General features: G+C 45.1%; 1 protein-coding gene across 1 annotated transcript in view; it reads left to right on the top strand.

The window, feature by feature from the left end:
- The window catches only part of adarb1b (adenosine deaminase RNA specific B1b), a 148,557-nt gene continuing 133,646 nt past the window's right edge, over positions 1–14,911 (top strand). The window contains exon 1 of the mRNA XM_084451624.1: positions 1–38. The gene's annotated coding sequence lies outside the window, so the exon portion shown is untranslated. The remainder of the gene's footprint in view (positions 39–14,911) is intronic.

Genomic DNA, 14,911 nt, shown 5'->3' with positions numbered 1-14,911 from the left:
TACAGCCAATATCTTCCCGCTGAACTGCAACACATTCTGTGAGTATTGACGTCTTCTAAGTGTGGTGGATGAAAGCAGGGGATATGTTGCATGTTTTCCGGCTTTACGCTTATGTAGGCTAATCATTCTTTAAATATACATGCATAGGCATGCAAATCTGGGACTCAAATTACCCTTGTTTATTCAAAATGTTTACTATCCTTTCCATCGTGGATAACATCTCACGACGAGATCGTGTTCATGAACGTCGCTCGCTTGGGTAGACTAGTGCGAGCCGGGAGACCGCATGTGCAGAGCGCAATTTCATGAAAGGGATACATTGTAATGCTCTGTCGGTGGGGGAAGACACCCATTTGATAGACTGTCAAGTTCACTTGAACGCAAAAGACCATACTGAATGCTCATGATTGTAGTGTGTGGAAAGACTCCTCCTGATTCAGGAATGCTGTGTTGAACTTAGTGCAGTGTAGGCTAGTTATGGTCAGTAGCCTAACGCAGACCTACTAGATCTTGTATTTTAGCATTAGAAAACATGATATCTCAAATTATTCATTCATAGTGAGCAAAGTCAACAAAAGCAACCTGTCTTAAGGTGGTATTTGATAGAGTAAACCTGCTCAACGTTTTCAGCAGGAAATAAATGTCTCTGTGCTCAGCACAGGTCGTCACATCACCTCTAAAATCAGCCTCCCACACAGGCCTGCTTCCCCATTCTCCAGTCTAGTGAGTGACGAATCCTCCTCGACCTTGTTTCAGTGATACAGCCCATGCTTGCTGCAGCTCCATGCTAACTGCCGGGATGACGGGTCTAGTTTGATTACGGAGCAGTCCCGGATACCTTGCCAACCCGGCGCTGTTTGTCTGCGTATAGTCTACCCTGCAGCAGCACTCTGGCTGCGTGATCGTTTTCATTGGCTCTTCCACAGCTCTGGTTCCTGTGTTATTACTGTAGCACAGCACCGGAGAGTGCTGATGCTAATGAATTGTCGTCCCAACACACCTCCTTTAAGCCGGTAGTAGTGTCTGACTGGATCTTTTCTGCCCTTATGTGTCACCTCAGCCATCACTGATTGATTCACTCACTCACCTGATCAGGTAATATGTCATCCTCCTTCCTCTGCCTTCCATTATGTCCCATGAGGAGGATGTAATTTGAAACGCAATAAATGCCACATTGCTACATTAGCAGCCTTTCGTTGACTTGGCTATGCTCATTTTCACCATAAAAGGACAATAGCTTTCTTACCCTCTCTCCTCGCTTCAGTTGAAGGAAAGTCTAGACTCCCATATATGAAGAAAGCCAGAAGAGCCAATGTCCAATTATTCCAAGTGGACATTTACTTTTTTTGTGCTGTCAAATCATTTAATTATCACAAGAAACTCGTTTGAGTACTGGCCTTGTCGTTGGAGTGCCAAATCTTGTTTGAGTGCTGGCTACCTTCTCGATTTGGGCCTGGGGAAAGGCCAGATCCTGCACCCAGTACAAATCCTGCACCAGTTTACACCCCTTAGTGGAAATTCTCAGACCAAAGCCTTATGCTAATTCCCACCTTGTTCACCATTCGGATTGCCATGGACTACCTGCCGTGATATAGGTGCATCTTAAGCACTACACAAGATAAAGTGATACGTCAAAATAAACACATATTGGAGCAATGCTCTGCACCACTATCCAATTTTAACCCATATTTAGGCATTCCAAAACACCTGCAAGATCAGAACCAAATCCATCCTCAGCTGCTTGGTCACGTGTGTCTAATTGGCACACATGCAAGTGACGCAATCGCCAGTCAAGCAGTCTACTAGTCTACCAATCCTACCAGTCTACCAATCCTACCAGTCTACCAGTCTACCAGTCTACCAATCTACCAATCCTACCAGTCTACCAATCCTACCAGTCTACCAGTCCAGTCCAGTGTTCTCTCCATACTGTTATAGTGGTGCTGTGCCACCATGTGGAAAGATAAGTGACATTTCAGTGTTTCCCCGAGGACTTCTGTCTGGCCCGGCGGTAGCCTCCAGGCTACTTACAGGACAGGCACGCAGTCGGGTGCGGGGCGGCTGTGATGAGTTTTTGAAATTTTGGCATTAAAGATGGTACCTTTTCAGGTCTACTTACTGTTGAAATTGACCTAAGACAGACTAGAAACGAATATAGCTTCCAAGAGCCACTTCAAATATTTGATATTAAATAATGAACAACGCAACAGCTTATAATTCATGATAATCAGACTTGGCTTTATTCCTGAGGACCTGTTATCACTTAGTTGCACATTGTGCACATTGGTTTCTTGCTTTTCTTTATGGCCTCCTCATGGGACCACTGGACACCAAAATGACCCAATTTCATTAATGGCAGGAATTATTATTCTGCTGGTGAAACTTGAGTCCTTGTGAGTTCCGAGTAGGTAGCGAGTTGTTGGTTACACTCACTCGCCCTTTATGAATACCGTCCACCCACGCCGATGAACAGGTAGCTGTTGATCGGCGTAGCTGGTTAAAATGGTGTCCGTCACGTAGGAGACCCGGGTTCGAATCCCACCCTGGGCATGCAGAAACGTATGGGTTACACTCGCATTGTCGTGATTTTGAATAGTTGTGACGTCCTTACTCAAAAAAGAAACGCGCATGTTAGTATAAGCAATCTTTTTGGCTCTTAAAGGACGAATAAAGGGGTTGAACGTGACACATGCCAGTTCTTTAGGTGACATAGAACGGAATATGCCCATCAATTTAGTTATTCAGTCATTTTTAAGTACTATAAATACTGCTTTTAATATGCTGATATTTCACCCTCTCCGAGTTCACCTCGTTTCATGGGCGTGTCTAGAGAACTGCCAGTCAATATGATTGTCAGTTTGGTAACTATGGCTACTGACCCGCTCGAGAAAGCTTTGCCAGCAGCGCTGTCAAGTATGCTCCGGACGCTCACAACTTTGTGGTACAACCATATAAGCCTATGTTTGAACCCGAATTGGATCCAGAGGACATACAAGACTCAGAGTCAACAACCTTGTTTGTTTCAGCCTGTAACAGAATGGTAGGCGAATTTTCTTCCATTTAATGCAAGTTAGCAATAATGTTATCAGCCTCTTACTGGCTAGCATAGCCCTAGCTAGCAAAATAAAATGAGCTAACGTAGACTGTATTCCGTGTCCGACATCACAACATTCGGGACAGTTGACAGTTTCATGAATTGAATTTGCTAGCTAGATATAGCTATTTGTTTCCAATACGTTTGGAGTTGATTAGTATCCAGAGAACACATTCAGAGAATCTATTCATTGTTTATAGCAGCCGGTTAGATATCCCTATTTCAGGTTCTGAGGCATCTCCTCCTCTCCTCTCTGGTCTTTTACTTATGTAGATTGCTGAATGTCAACACAATTGCAACACACAAGCAGATAAGCATGAAGCATGGAGAAATATTATTTCTAATTTATAACTAATGCCATTTCATTTTAAATTAGAGGTGAATTACAATAATAGAGCCAGATAATTATATGAAATGTTACAGTTGCTTGGGCGGAGATTCAATGTTTTTCGTTATGGACTGATTCTGAATCACTTATTTTTGTGCAACGATAGGCCTACTCGAAAGATGTGCACGTTATTCAAGCCAGGCTTGGTTTTCTCACGGCGTGGACAAATGGTGGATAAGACCTGCATAAAAGTCAAAATAGGAATTAGGATTATGGAATTTGGGATTATTGGGAAAAGGAAAAGAAGAACGGAAGATCATCCGTTGTGAACCGTGAATAATAGGCTACATTTCTGAGCCTGAGATTATGTTTTGGATGCGCTCTGCAGTCAAAGTTTGGATGGTCGGATGGATGGACGGACATTTGAATCCTGATAGGCCTAAATGTTGATTGTGCAAATGGAGCAATATGAAGTATGTTCAGGCTTTACTCCTGATTCATAGTCGACGTAAACAACGCAAGCTACGTTGTGAACGCAAGCTCCAACATGACTCGAGAGCTTGCATTCTGTGTTTTGTCAGGTGCAGTACATCGCCAGTCCAGCAGGAATTGCACTATTGCTTGCGTCAAGTGACAAATTTCGGCATGACACACGCAAGGACCCAACGAGATCTTGCGTGGCCTTGCGCAGCTTGCGTTGCTTGCGCTTATGTAGTTTGTGTCGACTACAGTATGAATCCGCCCTCAGGCTTAGGTTACTTAAGTCTATCACTTTGTAAACCTAGCAGTGCAGTCTAATGTCAGGGAAGGGTAGAGTACGGTTGAGTACAAGTGCTAACTCGGCTACCCATAGCTAGCTAACTAGCTAAAGATGTCAATAAGGTTAACCTAGCTAATTCAATTCAACATTATCCTTGTGTCACAAGATTATGATTAGCTTATAAAATGGTTACTGAAACAGTCAACATTTTAAATTATAGTTGCTAACTTATCTACAATCTATCATTGGTGAGATGTGGAAATCAGTCACAAGAATCTGACCTTACCGATGGATGAAGAGGTTACGGCGCAAAATTCCAATATCACTTTTTCTTAGCGGGCGAGCATGGGGGCGGGTTCTTGAGACAGTTTGAGGCGAGGGGGAGTGCCAATTTTGTAAGTCTGACATCAGACTTACAAGGGAGGTGAAAATGGCAGTTTAAAATTATATAATCTAGTTCTCTCAAACTAGAAAACGTACAAATACCATGCAAAACCCCAGAAAATCAGATTTTGACTGGAGCAACTCTTTAAGCTGTTAAATTTAAGCCCAATTTCTCCGGACGAGTTTTGTAATTGTAAAGCATTGCTAAATTGTTTAGTAATGAAAACTGATATGGGACTCAACAGGGCTTTTGTAGGCAATTTTTCCTTGTTTTACTTGTCCCAAAGCTGAAATTGCTTGTCCACAACTTAAAATGGGGAATAAGGAATATTGTTGTCATCCACCTTCCTGGCCATGCCGTTAGGTTTGCACAGTATTAGGAAGGGAAGAGGTGACTTTCAATAACATCCGATCCTGCAGCTTTCACTGTAACGTTCCTGAGGCAGAGCGGCTGGATAGCTCTGAGGCCGCCATGGGAATAGAGCCTGAACGGCCTTGGCTCCGCCCCCCTCCGCTCCTCCGCCCTTGACTAGCATAACGACGGCAGCAGATCATCATGTTGGAAGCGATCCATCATGGCTGATGGACATGGGGAGCTGTTATGGACGTATGCAGGGATCTCCCCAGGATCCTGGGGCCACTCTGGAGGGAGCGTGGCCCCTGACTGGGGAGCTGTTGTGGACGTATGCAGGGATCTCCCCAGGATCCTGGGGCCACTCTGGAGGGAGCGTGGCCCCTGACTGGGGAATCACAGTCTTTCACAATTAGGAAACACATTTCCTGCAATTTCCTGCCACTTAAATTAAATCCTTTAGTTCAATAATAGTGGCATTCATTGATTGAAGTGCCAAATGTTAGACGCACGCACACACATGCGCACACACACACACACCCACACTGATCATGTAGTTACAATTAAATCACATCAGATTGAGAATACAGAGAGAGGGAGATTAGGGGTGGGGGCAAATGTATTCATTGAAGAATAGCGATTCTATCTTTGACATTTAGGAATGCCGATGCACAGATTTAAAAACAATCCATTGTTTTAATAACCATTCACCCATATTGTAGGACGTTGATCACTATATGTTGTGTTTTTTGTGCTTGCGAGCTATCCTTGTTCCATACAGCCAGCAACGAGGAAGTAGTTTAGACTTTGAGTGCCACAGCTCTCAATTAACATCATATGCCATTTAGTGTGAATATGGTTATAATAGTTGGAATGAGAGATGGTATACACAACACAATTTTAAATGACATTATAATTGCTGAGAAAAACCTGCCCGGAAAATATGCAGATATTGTCCAAAAACATGAAGGCACTGTTTGCATGCATTGTCCATGTGAGGTCTACAGTACCACCGTTGAGTTTGGCATGTTGCTAAAAACAAAGCTGAACATGTTTGAAACAGTGGTCAGAAAAGGCAAGCTGAACATAAACAGGAGCAGCTTGAGTCATTTGTGAATTGCTGGCAGAGGGTCTTGTTGCTAGTTAGAGGGGTCCGGGCCCCGACCTTGTTGCTACTTAGAGGGGTCCAGGCACCGACCTTGTGGCCTCGGGGCTGTGCTGATACACTACTATATAAGAACCGACAACAGGAAGATTGTCAACTTGTCCATCATTTTATCACAGGCTAAATTTGTCCCTTATATCCTTTGAACCCCGCTAGCTTTGGTATAGTGAAATGTGTTTTATCAGATCACATTAATTTAATAGGAAACCCCTCTATTCACAGCGATGGAAATATATTGGTTATGAGAAGATCCGTAAAATGGAAATCTTGATGAAAATCTCACCGGAGCAGTGGAGTTGGCAGAAAGAGCATAATGAATCACCTCACTCTCGTTTGAGACTGCGGTCTTAAGTAACTGATGACAACCCCATTCTCCGACATGTAATGTATTCTCCTTTTTGTGGGTTTGTTCTTGAAAAGTTCCTCCGGGAACGGGATGAACCCATTTTGAAAATGATAAAAGGAAATGCACCACTGTTCTGGGTTGAATTTAGGGTCCTGTGCAGAGAGAATTAAAAGGACCCAGGATGAATGACTGCAGTGTTTCTCTCAGTTCCCAGTGAGGAGTGAGTCAGTGAGCCAGGGTGGATCTGCTCCTGTGGGGGTAGAGGATATGGTTCGCTCTCTTGGGGGGTAGAGGATATGGTTCGCTCTCTTGGGGGGTAGAGGATATGGTTCGCGCTCTTGGGGGTCTTGCAGGTGTTACTGATGTTCATCCAGCGCAGGTGGTGGTGGGGCAGTGAGTCAACAGAACAAACGAGCAGTCTGATTCGTAGTGACTCAGCTCATGGACATGGCGTGTGAAGCTGCTCTGAAACAAACACGCATTCGCAGTAGTGTGTGCAGCTTGGGACAATTTTAGTGCACTGACCGACCAACCGAGCTGCTAGTTGCAGATAAAAACTACTCCTTGAAATACTGAAACTGGAAATGTAAGTATAGTCGGCATGTTCACTGTTTTCATTGCAGCGTACATTTAGGCCTGTAATTTAGGCATTTAGGCCTGATTATTTGTCTATTGTCGATTGTAGATTGGCTTACAAGTCGTCGTATTTTGCTAAGGTTCAGTGAATAGGGGTGTCATGGATAAGTTTGAAAGGTGGATTTACTATACTAGACCCGTTGGTCTTGTGGTGGATCTCTCTCAGTTGAGGGGCGTAGTGTGGGGGGTCTGTTGGTCCTATTGTTTGGGCAGGGGAAGAATTAACCCATTTTTGGTTGACAAGTCCTCGTGAGGGACAGCTGGTTCATTAGGGCGATACGGGAGACGCACCACCAGGGGAGAGAGAGAGAGAGGGATGTTTTTCTCTTCCATGCTACCGGTGTTACGCTAGTAGCTTATAGTTTGTCCTGCTTCTGAATATCGGTTTCCAGTCAGCGTCAAGTCATGTTCTGTGGGGTCCTGCTCCTTTTGGAAGATTTCAGTCTGCTTGAAAATCAACCAGCTTGTTCTGACAGACTTATAGTCCTATAGGATGAACAGCTGGCGCCAAGCTAGTGTCACATTCAACCTGGCTAGCGTTAAGAGCACCTCAAACTCAATTCAGTCAATAATTATTTGGATTAAATGCTTAAATTGTGTGTAGGTCTTTTTTTTTTTTTTTTAAACCATTGTCAGTGTAGCCGTTTACCATATCGCAGAAAAACTCTGGCTGACACTGCATGGACAACTACAGGAAGGCTATAGGGACATGCATCATTTCTACTACAGGAAGGCTATAGGGACATGCATAATTTCTCAGAGAAGGTGAAAAAGCATGAAACGTCAAAGATGCCTGTGGTCAGCTGCCTGACAGGCTGTCAAATCAAATGAAATAGAAAGATACAAGTAGCCTACACAACAAATACTCCCACTTTTAGATGTAAATGTAATAAGTAGCCTCAATAGTTGTATCCATTGCACATCATCAGCCTTAATGCCACTGCTCTTTATTCTGGATTTGTTGCACCTAAATAAAATGTAGGCCTATGTGATAACTGAATCAGACGATTGTGAGAGTCCATTTATTTTTGTATTAATGCTAAAGTAGTTGCCTTTACATCCAAAAGTGTCTTTGAGTGTGAGCTGATAAATGGCACCCATATTGTCGATGATCACTGGAATGTTCATTCATTGTCCTCGTCTCCCCATCACCACATTCTATCAGACAAGCCACCACAGCACTAGGCTACTAGGAGCCATTATACATGCACTATAGTATACATTGGACATGTTGAGCCTTTAAAAGCTGCATGAAGGCCAGTAGGATGGAGAATAAGAAATAGTTTGTCATCTCTTGGGCCATATGTGCGTGTGCGTGTGTGAGAGTGCTGGTGGGCTAGAACGCGTGAGGGAGTGGGCTAGAACGAGTGAGGGAGCTCTTTCATAACTTAACATCCAGTGGATATGGACCCTCAGCGGAAATGAAAAAGGCGAACGCACCTGCCGGACCGAGTCAGCATCAGAGGCTGGCCTGGCAGTGACATCATGGCGCACGGGCAAACACACATAGGGTTGTGTGAGAGAGATCTCTGTCCCCCTTTCACACAGGCCACCGCTGGGTCAGGGAGGCAGGCATTGCTGCTTGGTGTAATAAATAAATAGCTTACTTTTGTTGATTGTGAAGGATAATGTATGGATAAAGTACTTGTGTTGTGTGAAGTATTTTCTGGTTGTAGGGCTGGGCAGAAAACGGCTTACTGAGTTGGTTGGGTTTCTTGAATTGTATGATTCAAGAAGGGTATTTATTCGAGCGCGCTTCCTGGGGTGGGTTGGGTGTAGGGCTGGGATAAATTATTATTTTGGTAATCGACTAATCTAACAATTATTTTTTAAGTCATTTGTTCCGGTCATGCCTTGAATCTTTGCTTTCTGTAGGCACCGCTCCTCTTTATTCCTTCAATAATTCACTTAATTGGTTATCTTATCTACAATCTACACCGTCCATGAATTATGTTTTTAACTTTTAACCATGAAATGCAATATAAATGATCTCTTTTTACTATTTTCAGTCATGATATTTGATATTGCTCATGATATTTATTGAAGCCTAATCATTTATTGTGCACTGAGAACCTTTGCTACAATCTGCTTTTGTTTACTTGGACTAAAAATAGAGAAAGATAAAAACAGAAAAATGTATTAAATATCTAAGGTATTCCTTATATAATTCACTGTGCTGCACTGTACTCTCCTACAATTACTTAGCCTACATATTTAGTTATATAAAAACGAACACAAATCATGACTATGAATTCTGTGAAGTGTCGCCCTGTAAATATTGCATAGCGATGCCTCGTCATTGTACGAGAATTCCATATTACTGTACCAACGTTACTCTACATAGGAGTTGGTGGAATGGCGGTTTCACAGCCCCCCTCCAGGATTCCAAGTCGCAGCGCTATCATCAAAATTAGCAACCCAGTATAAAACCGACACAACGCCGCTAGATTTGAAAACCGGAATTGTTTAGAGGACACTTTGAGCTACAAAGTAAGCTAAATTGTTATCACCAAACGATGTCTGGTTGTATACATTAACAGTTTTTGTGACGTTGTCGCCTCAGAGTGGGTGTTAACATAGCCCCTTCCTAGCGTTCTCTAGGAGGCACCACGAGACGTTTGTTTTGCAAGCTTTATCATAGGCTACACTTCACTAACATAGCCTACATGGCTGTCTACCGGCATTCAAACCAGAGTTGACTTTCAAGGAGTGTAAGTAGTCTGTATGATATCTGGCTAAATAAAATGAATAATACACCAGACCAGACCATAATAATACACAACTAAAAGGCCTATGTATGTATGCGTTACGATACGTTAGCTACCCATCTATGCTGCTGTAACGTTACTCTCTGCAGCTGGCTTGGAATGGACACTCAGCTGCAGAGCTACTGAGACATATAACAATGTAGCCTACTACCTGCAGCCTGTAGTACAGGACATAAACTAGCTAGTAATGTTTGAAAGATAATGAGGCATATAACTAAACTCGCCCGTCCTCCGAAGAAATACCCCCCGTATGTTTCCTGTTCAAGTGCTCCCGCATTGTGGTGGTGCTGATATCCAACTGGTTTTTACATAGTTTGCATCGCACCGTCTCTTGTTTTCACTGAAGTACTCCCACACTTTTGATACTTTAGGTCGCACCTTTTTCCTCCATGTCTTCACCCTCATTTTCTGTCTGTTCGGCATTAACGTTAGTCGTTTTGTCACCACCAGCGTTCATCATTAACGTTAGGTACCTATTTCGCACCAGGATCTTGCTCTGGTTGACAACCACGTTGCTCCTTGTTGATACTTTCTTCTTCTCGTCTTAAATTGAACAGTTGCGGCAGAATCGAAGCGATACTGCCTCCACTATTTACTGTGGCGGCCTGTGTATTTACAGGTACAGTAGCACTGGCTAACTAGACCTGTAGCTAATGACGTGTTGAGCGCCAGTGAAAAAAGGACTTGAGAACAGACAAAATGAGGGTGAAGTGGAGAAAAAGGCACGACCTAGACTTTAGAATGTGTGGGAGTACTTCACCCAAGACGAGCCCAAAAGGACGCTGCGATGCAAACTATATAAAAACGAGTGAGCATTGTGTAGCATCAGTTAGCATTGTGTACTTTTGAACTTGTCACATTAGAACCGACTTCATCGACGCATAAATATCACGTCGACGAATTTGAATAATCGATGACGTCGACGACTCGTCCCAGCCCTAGTTGGGTGGTCGAGACCATGTTGGGATCTCTGTATCTCCAGCCATGTTTCCATCCATGTTAATCGAATTGTGTGAGGATCGCTAAAAATATGAATGCGAATAAAGCCGGTGAACGTGCGTTTCCATCTAGAGCTTTAAATCGGATGAAGCATTTATCACAAAAGACTTTTATCGAACAAGAGAAAATCCAATGAGATCGACAATACAAACTTTTTGTCGATTTTCATGATTTTTAATCGAATTTTACTGTTTCCATAAGGCATTTTTAATTCGATATAACTTAATTCGCATAAAACGTGTGGATGGAAACATGGCTACTCTCTCTATTTGGCGCGGGTATCGCCAAGGGTCCCAGGCAGACGTACCTTTTAATCAGTTTACATTTTGGCTCATTTTATCATCAAATGCTGCTCCGGAGCCGCCTGTTCGTTCTAGGTCTGTACCCGACTCTGAATTTTGAGTCAAATCAGATTCACCTGTTCAAAGCAGAGATTCGATGATTTGTTCATTCGTTCCTCCTTTTTTCCCCCTAGGCTAAGGGGAGACTGCGGTAGTCTGGGCCAGCTGTGAAACTTTAAACTCAAACTCGCAGGCAGCACAATAAAAGACGCCTATTTTTGTTGTTAAACATGAATCATCTAGCCCACATTGTCCATCTACTTTAGATGCCCCATGCTGTGTTTCCCATATCCTACATTAGGGTTGGGTGATTTGACGATAGTCTCCTCAACTGTGCATTTGAAAGCGTGCGTGAATCGGCTCATTCGTTGGGCAGCAGTCAACAAGGAAATGTTTTGGCTTCACTAAAGCTTATTCGCAGATGTAAGAGCTCAATCTGTCTATGGGAATTTTCTTTTCCCCTCCAGTGGATTCCTTAGTTAATACAAGAAGATTGATTTAGGAAAGCAATTGTGTGTTGTGATATTCTGTTTGGGAAATGCAGGTGATTGCTGGCGCACAGTAGGCTAGGCGCATAGCGGAGGGGAGAGGGGCTTCCTGCCTTCTTCCCTCTGCTACATCAGTCTTAAGTCTCCTTTTACTGCACAGCAAACAGCTACGCTAATAGCCTAGGTCTAAAACCAATGATTAGCCTGTCCTATATGAATAACAAGGCAGGTGAGTGGCCTTAGCCCACCAGCGCATCTTGACAGTGGATTAAAAAAAACGACTGCTCGGATTAACACAAAATGTAAACAAAACTTGTAACGAAGCCAGCTGACGGTGTGAGGGTGCTAGAGACACGGGGTTTGGACTGGGGGGTGCGGGGAGAGAGCCCAGAGTGCACCGCACAGCCCCCCGCTGGCTGTGACCCGACCCAAATACAGCCACCTATTCACCTCCATTCATTTTGACCTCCGCCCCAGTGAAGGCGGGTCCAGGAGCTGCCCAAACACGGCCCGGACGGCCATTCACCTCCATTCATTTTTTGGACTAGGATTACGCAAAAACTACCAAACTGCTTTTTGTGTAACTTGGTAAAGGTGTGTAGCATGGGCCAGTTTACAACCCATTACATTTTGTTGTGCACAGAGACACGAAATGCATTCAGGGGCGGAGGTCCTGTTATACTGTAGTTCCACAAACCGTATTATATTTGAAGAATGTAATATTTGGCTTACAATAACGATGATATGATTTCAATTTCATCTGAACAAACGAAACAAAGATATCAAGGAGATAAATAATATTTTGGGGGGGTCAATGTTCTTATATAAAGGTTGAATTGGTTAAACTCACTCAGGATAAATACCGTCCACCCGCACCATGGAATGGTGGGCCAGTGAGGGTGGAAGCAATACTGACAACCAACCCAGAGACTAATATAGACTAATAAAGATCTGTTACATGAGGAGTGTGTTTAAAGGGCTCCATTTAAAAGTGCTCCATGATTTCAAAAATATTGACTGAAGTCAGTAAATTCACTACACATATTTTCAATATTATTAATAGCAATATTGTAACCAATCTTCACCTAATGATCCTATAAGGAAAAGATGATGCCTTCTTAACGTTCTGGTTGTCTCACCCTATGGTCTGTGTCCATCAGTAGGAGCCAGGCCAGGAGAGACACTGCTATGCACTGTGACGTGAACCAACACACTAAGTGATAAAAGATTAGCTGTTAGCGTTTAATGGCCAATGTCACCAGGGTCACTCACAGTTGCCTAAGGGTAGGAGGGCAGTGGATACGAGCCACCCAAAGAGACGCAGCTTGCAGGGTTGAATGCAAATGTACCTCTTCATCCCTCTCTCTCCTCCATCCCCCTCTCTCTCCTCCACCCACCTCTCTCCTCCACCCCCCTCTCTCCTCCACCCCCCTCTCTCCTCCACCCTCCTCTCCTCCATCCCCCTCTCTCCTCCACCCGCTCTCTCCTCCATCCCCCTCTCTCCTCCACCTCCCTCTCTTCTCCATCCCCCTCTCTCCTCCACCCTCCTCTCTCCTCCATCCCCCTCTCTCCTCCATCCCCCTCTCTCCTCCACCCCCCTCTCTCCTCCATCCCCCTCTCTCCTCCACACCCCTCTCCTCTACCCCCTCTCTCCTCCATCCCCCTCTCTTCTCCACCCCTCTCTCTCCTCCATCCCCCTCTCTCCTCCATCCCACTCTCTCCTCCAGCACCCTCTCCTCTACCCCCTCTCTCCTCCATCCCCCTCTCTCCTCCACCCCTCTCTCTCCTCCACCCCTCTCTCTCCTCCATCCCCCTCGCTCTCCTCCATCCCCCTCTCTCTCCTCCATCCCCCTCTCTCTCCTCCACCCCCCTCTCTCCTCCATCCCCCTCTCTCCTCCAGCGCCCTCTCTCCTCCATCCCTCTCTCTCTTCCATCCCCCTCTCTCCTCCATCCCCCTCTCTCCTCCATCCCCCTCTCTCCTCCATCCCTCTCTCTCCTCCATCCCTCTCTCTCCTCCATCCCTCTCTCTCCTCCATCCCCCTCTCTCCTTCCTTTTACCCTTGAATGATTCACATTACATTCATAGTCTAATGGCTTTAAGGCTAGATTGTTTCCACCCTGTCTCTCTACAACCAAGGCAGCACTGGCAGTGTGTTCCACTAGATGAGTCATCCTGTCGTGCATTTACCTGTTTGACCCTTTCCATATTCCATTCACGCAGCTTAAAGGATTTCCTGTGTTCCATTCCATTCATGAATCGACTAATTAATACCTCCAATTGCACGCATACAGAGTACAGCGTCTCTACACATCCCCGGTCTCTCACTGTTTCCCGGAGGCGCGATGCCCCTGGCGAGCGTGGAGTACCTGTCATATCCTGTAACAAGGCTTTCAGTGGATCTGTAGCAGGCTTTGTGGAAAGCCATATCACCCTCGGGGTGAGGCTAAAGTTGGCCGCTCCGTCTGTCAACACCGCATCCACACAGCTTCCCAGGGCTGCTCTGAGCAAACTGTAGTAACATCCCATGATGAATGCACGCTTAGTGGGAGAGGGGTGGTCTTATTGGGAGAGGGTTGGTCTTAGTGGGAGAGGGGTGGTCTTAGTGGGAGAGGGGTGGTCTTAGTGGGAGAGGTGTTGTCTTAGTGGGAGAGGGGTGGTCTTAGTGGGAGAGGTGTGGTCTTAGTGGGAGAGGGGTGGTCTTAGTGGGAGAGGGGTGGTCTTAGTGGGAGAGGGGTGGTCTTAGTGGGAGAGGGGTGGTCTTAGTGGGAGAGGTATGGTCTTAGTGAGAGAGGGATGGTCTTAGTGGGAGAGGGGTGGTCTTAGTGGGAGAGGGGTGGTCTTAGTGGGAGAGGGGTGGTCTTAGTGGGAGAGGGGTGGTCTTAGTGGGAGAGGGGTGGTCTTGTGTGCGTATCACCGCTTTATTGGGGATCATGTTGATCATGCAGCGGTGCGTCCACAATGGGAACGCTGCATGATCCACACACAGGGACACCGGGGGTTCCCCCAGGATGTTGATATAGCAGGGGCTGGGGTTAGGGGGGCAATAGGGGGTCCAGGGGATGGGGTTAGGGGGGCAGCTCGGTAGCAGAGTGATCTGAAACTATGAATTGTTGAAAAGTTGTCTGAAACTGACGTTGAGCTTACTGCTGACACTCACTTTGATACCAACCTTGCATGTTGTGTTCCTATCAACGAGAGGGCATAAGTCATATTAGTGCAAGTGGGCATCTGTCAACCCCTGGAAGCTAC

This window comes from Borostomias antarcticus, assembly GCF_949987555.1.
Source record: "Borostomias antarcticus genome assembly, chromosome: 2".
NCBI lineage: Eukaryota > Metazoa > Chordata > Actinopteri > Stomiiformes > Stomiidae > Borostomias > Borostomias antarcticus.
Note: the sequence above shows the minus strand (reverse complement) of the source record. Positions and strands in the feature narration are given on the sequence as shown.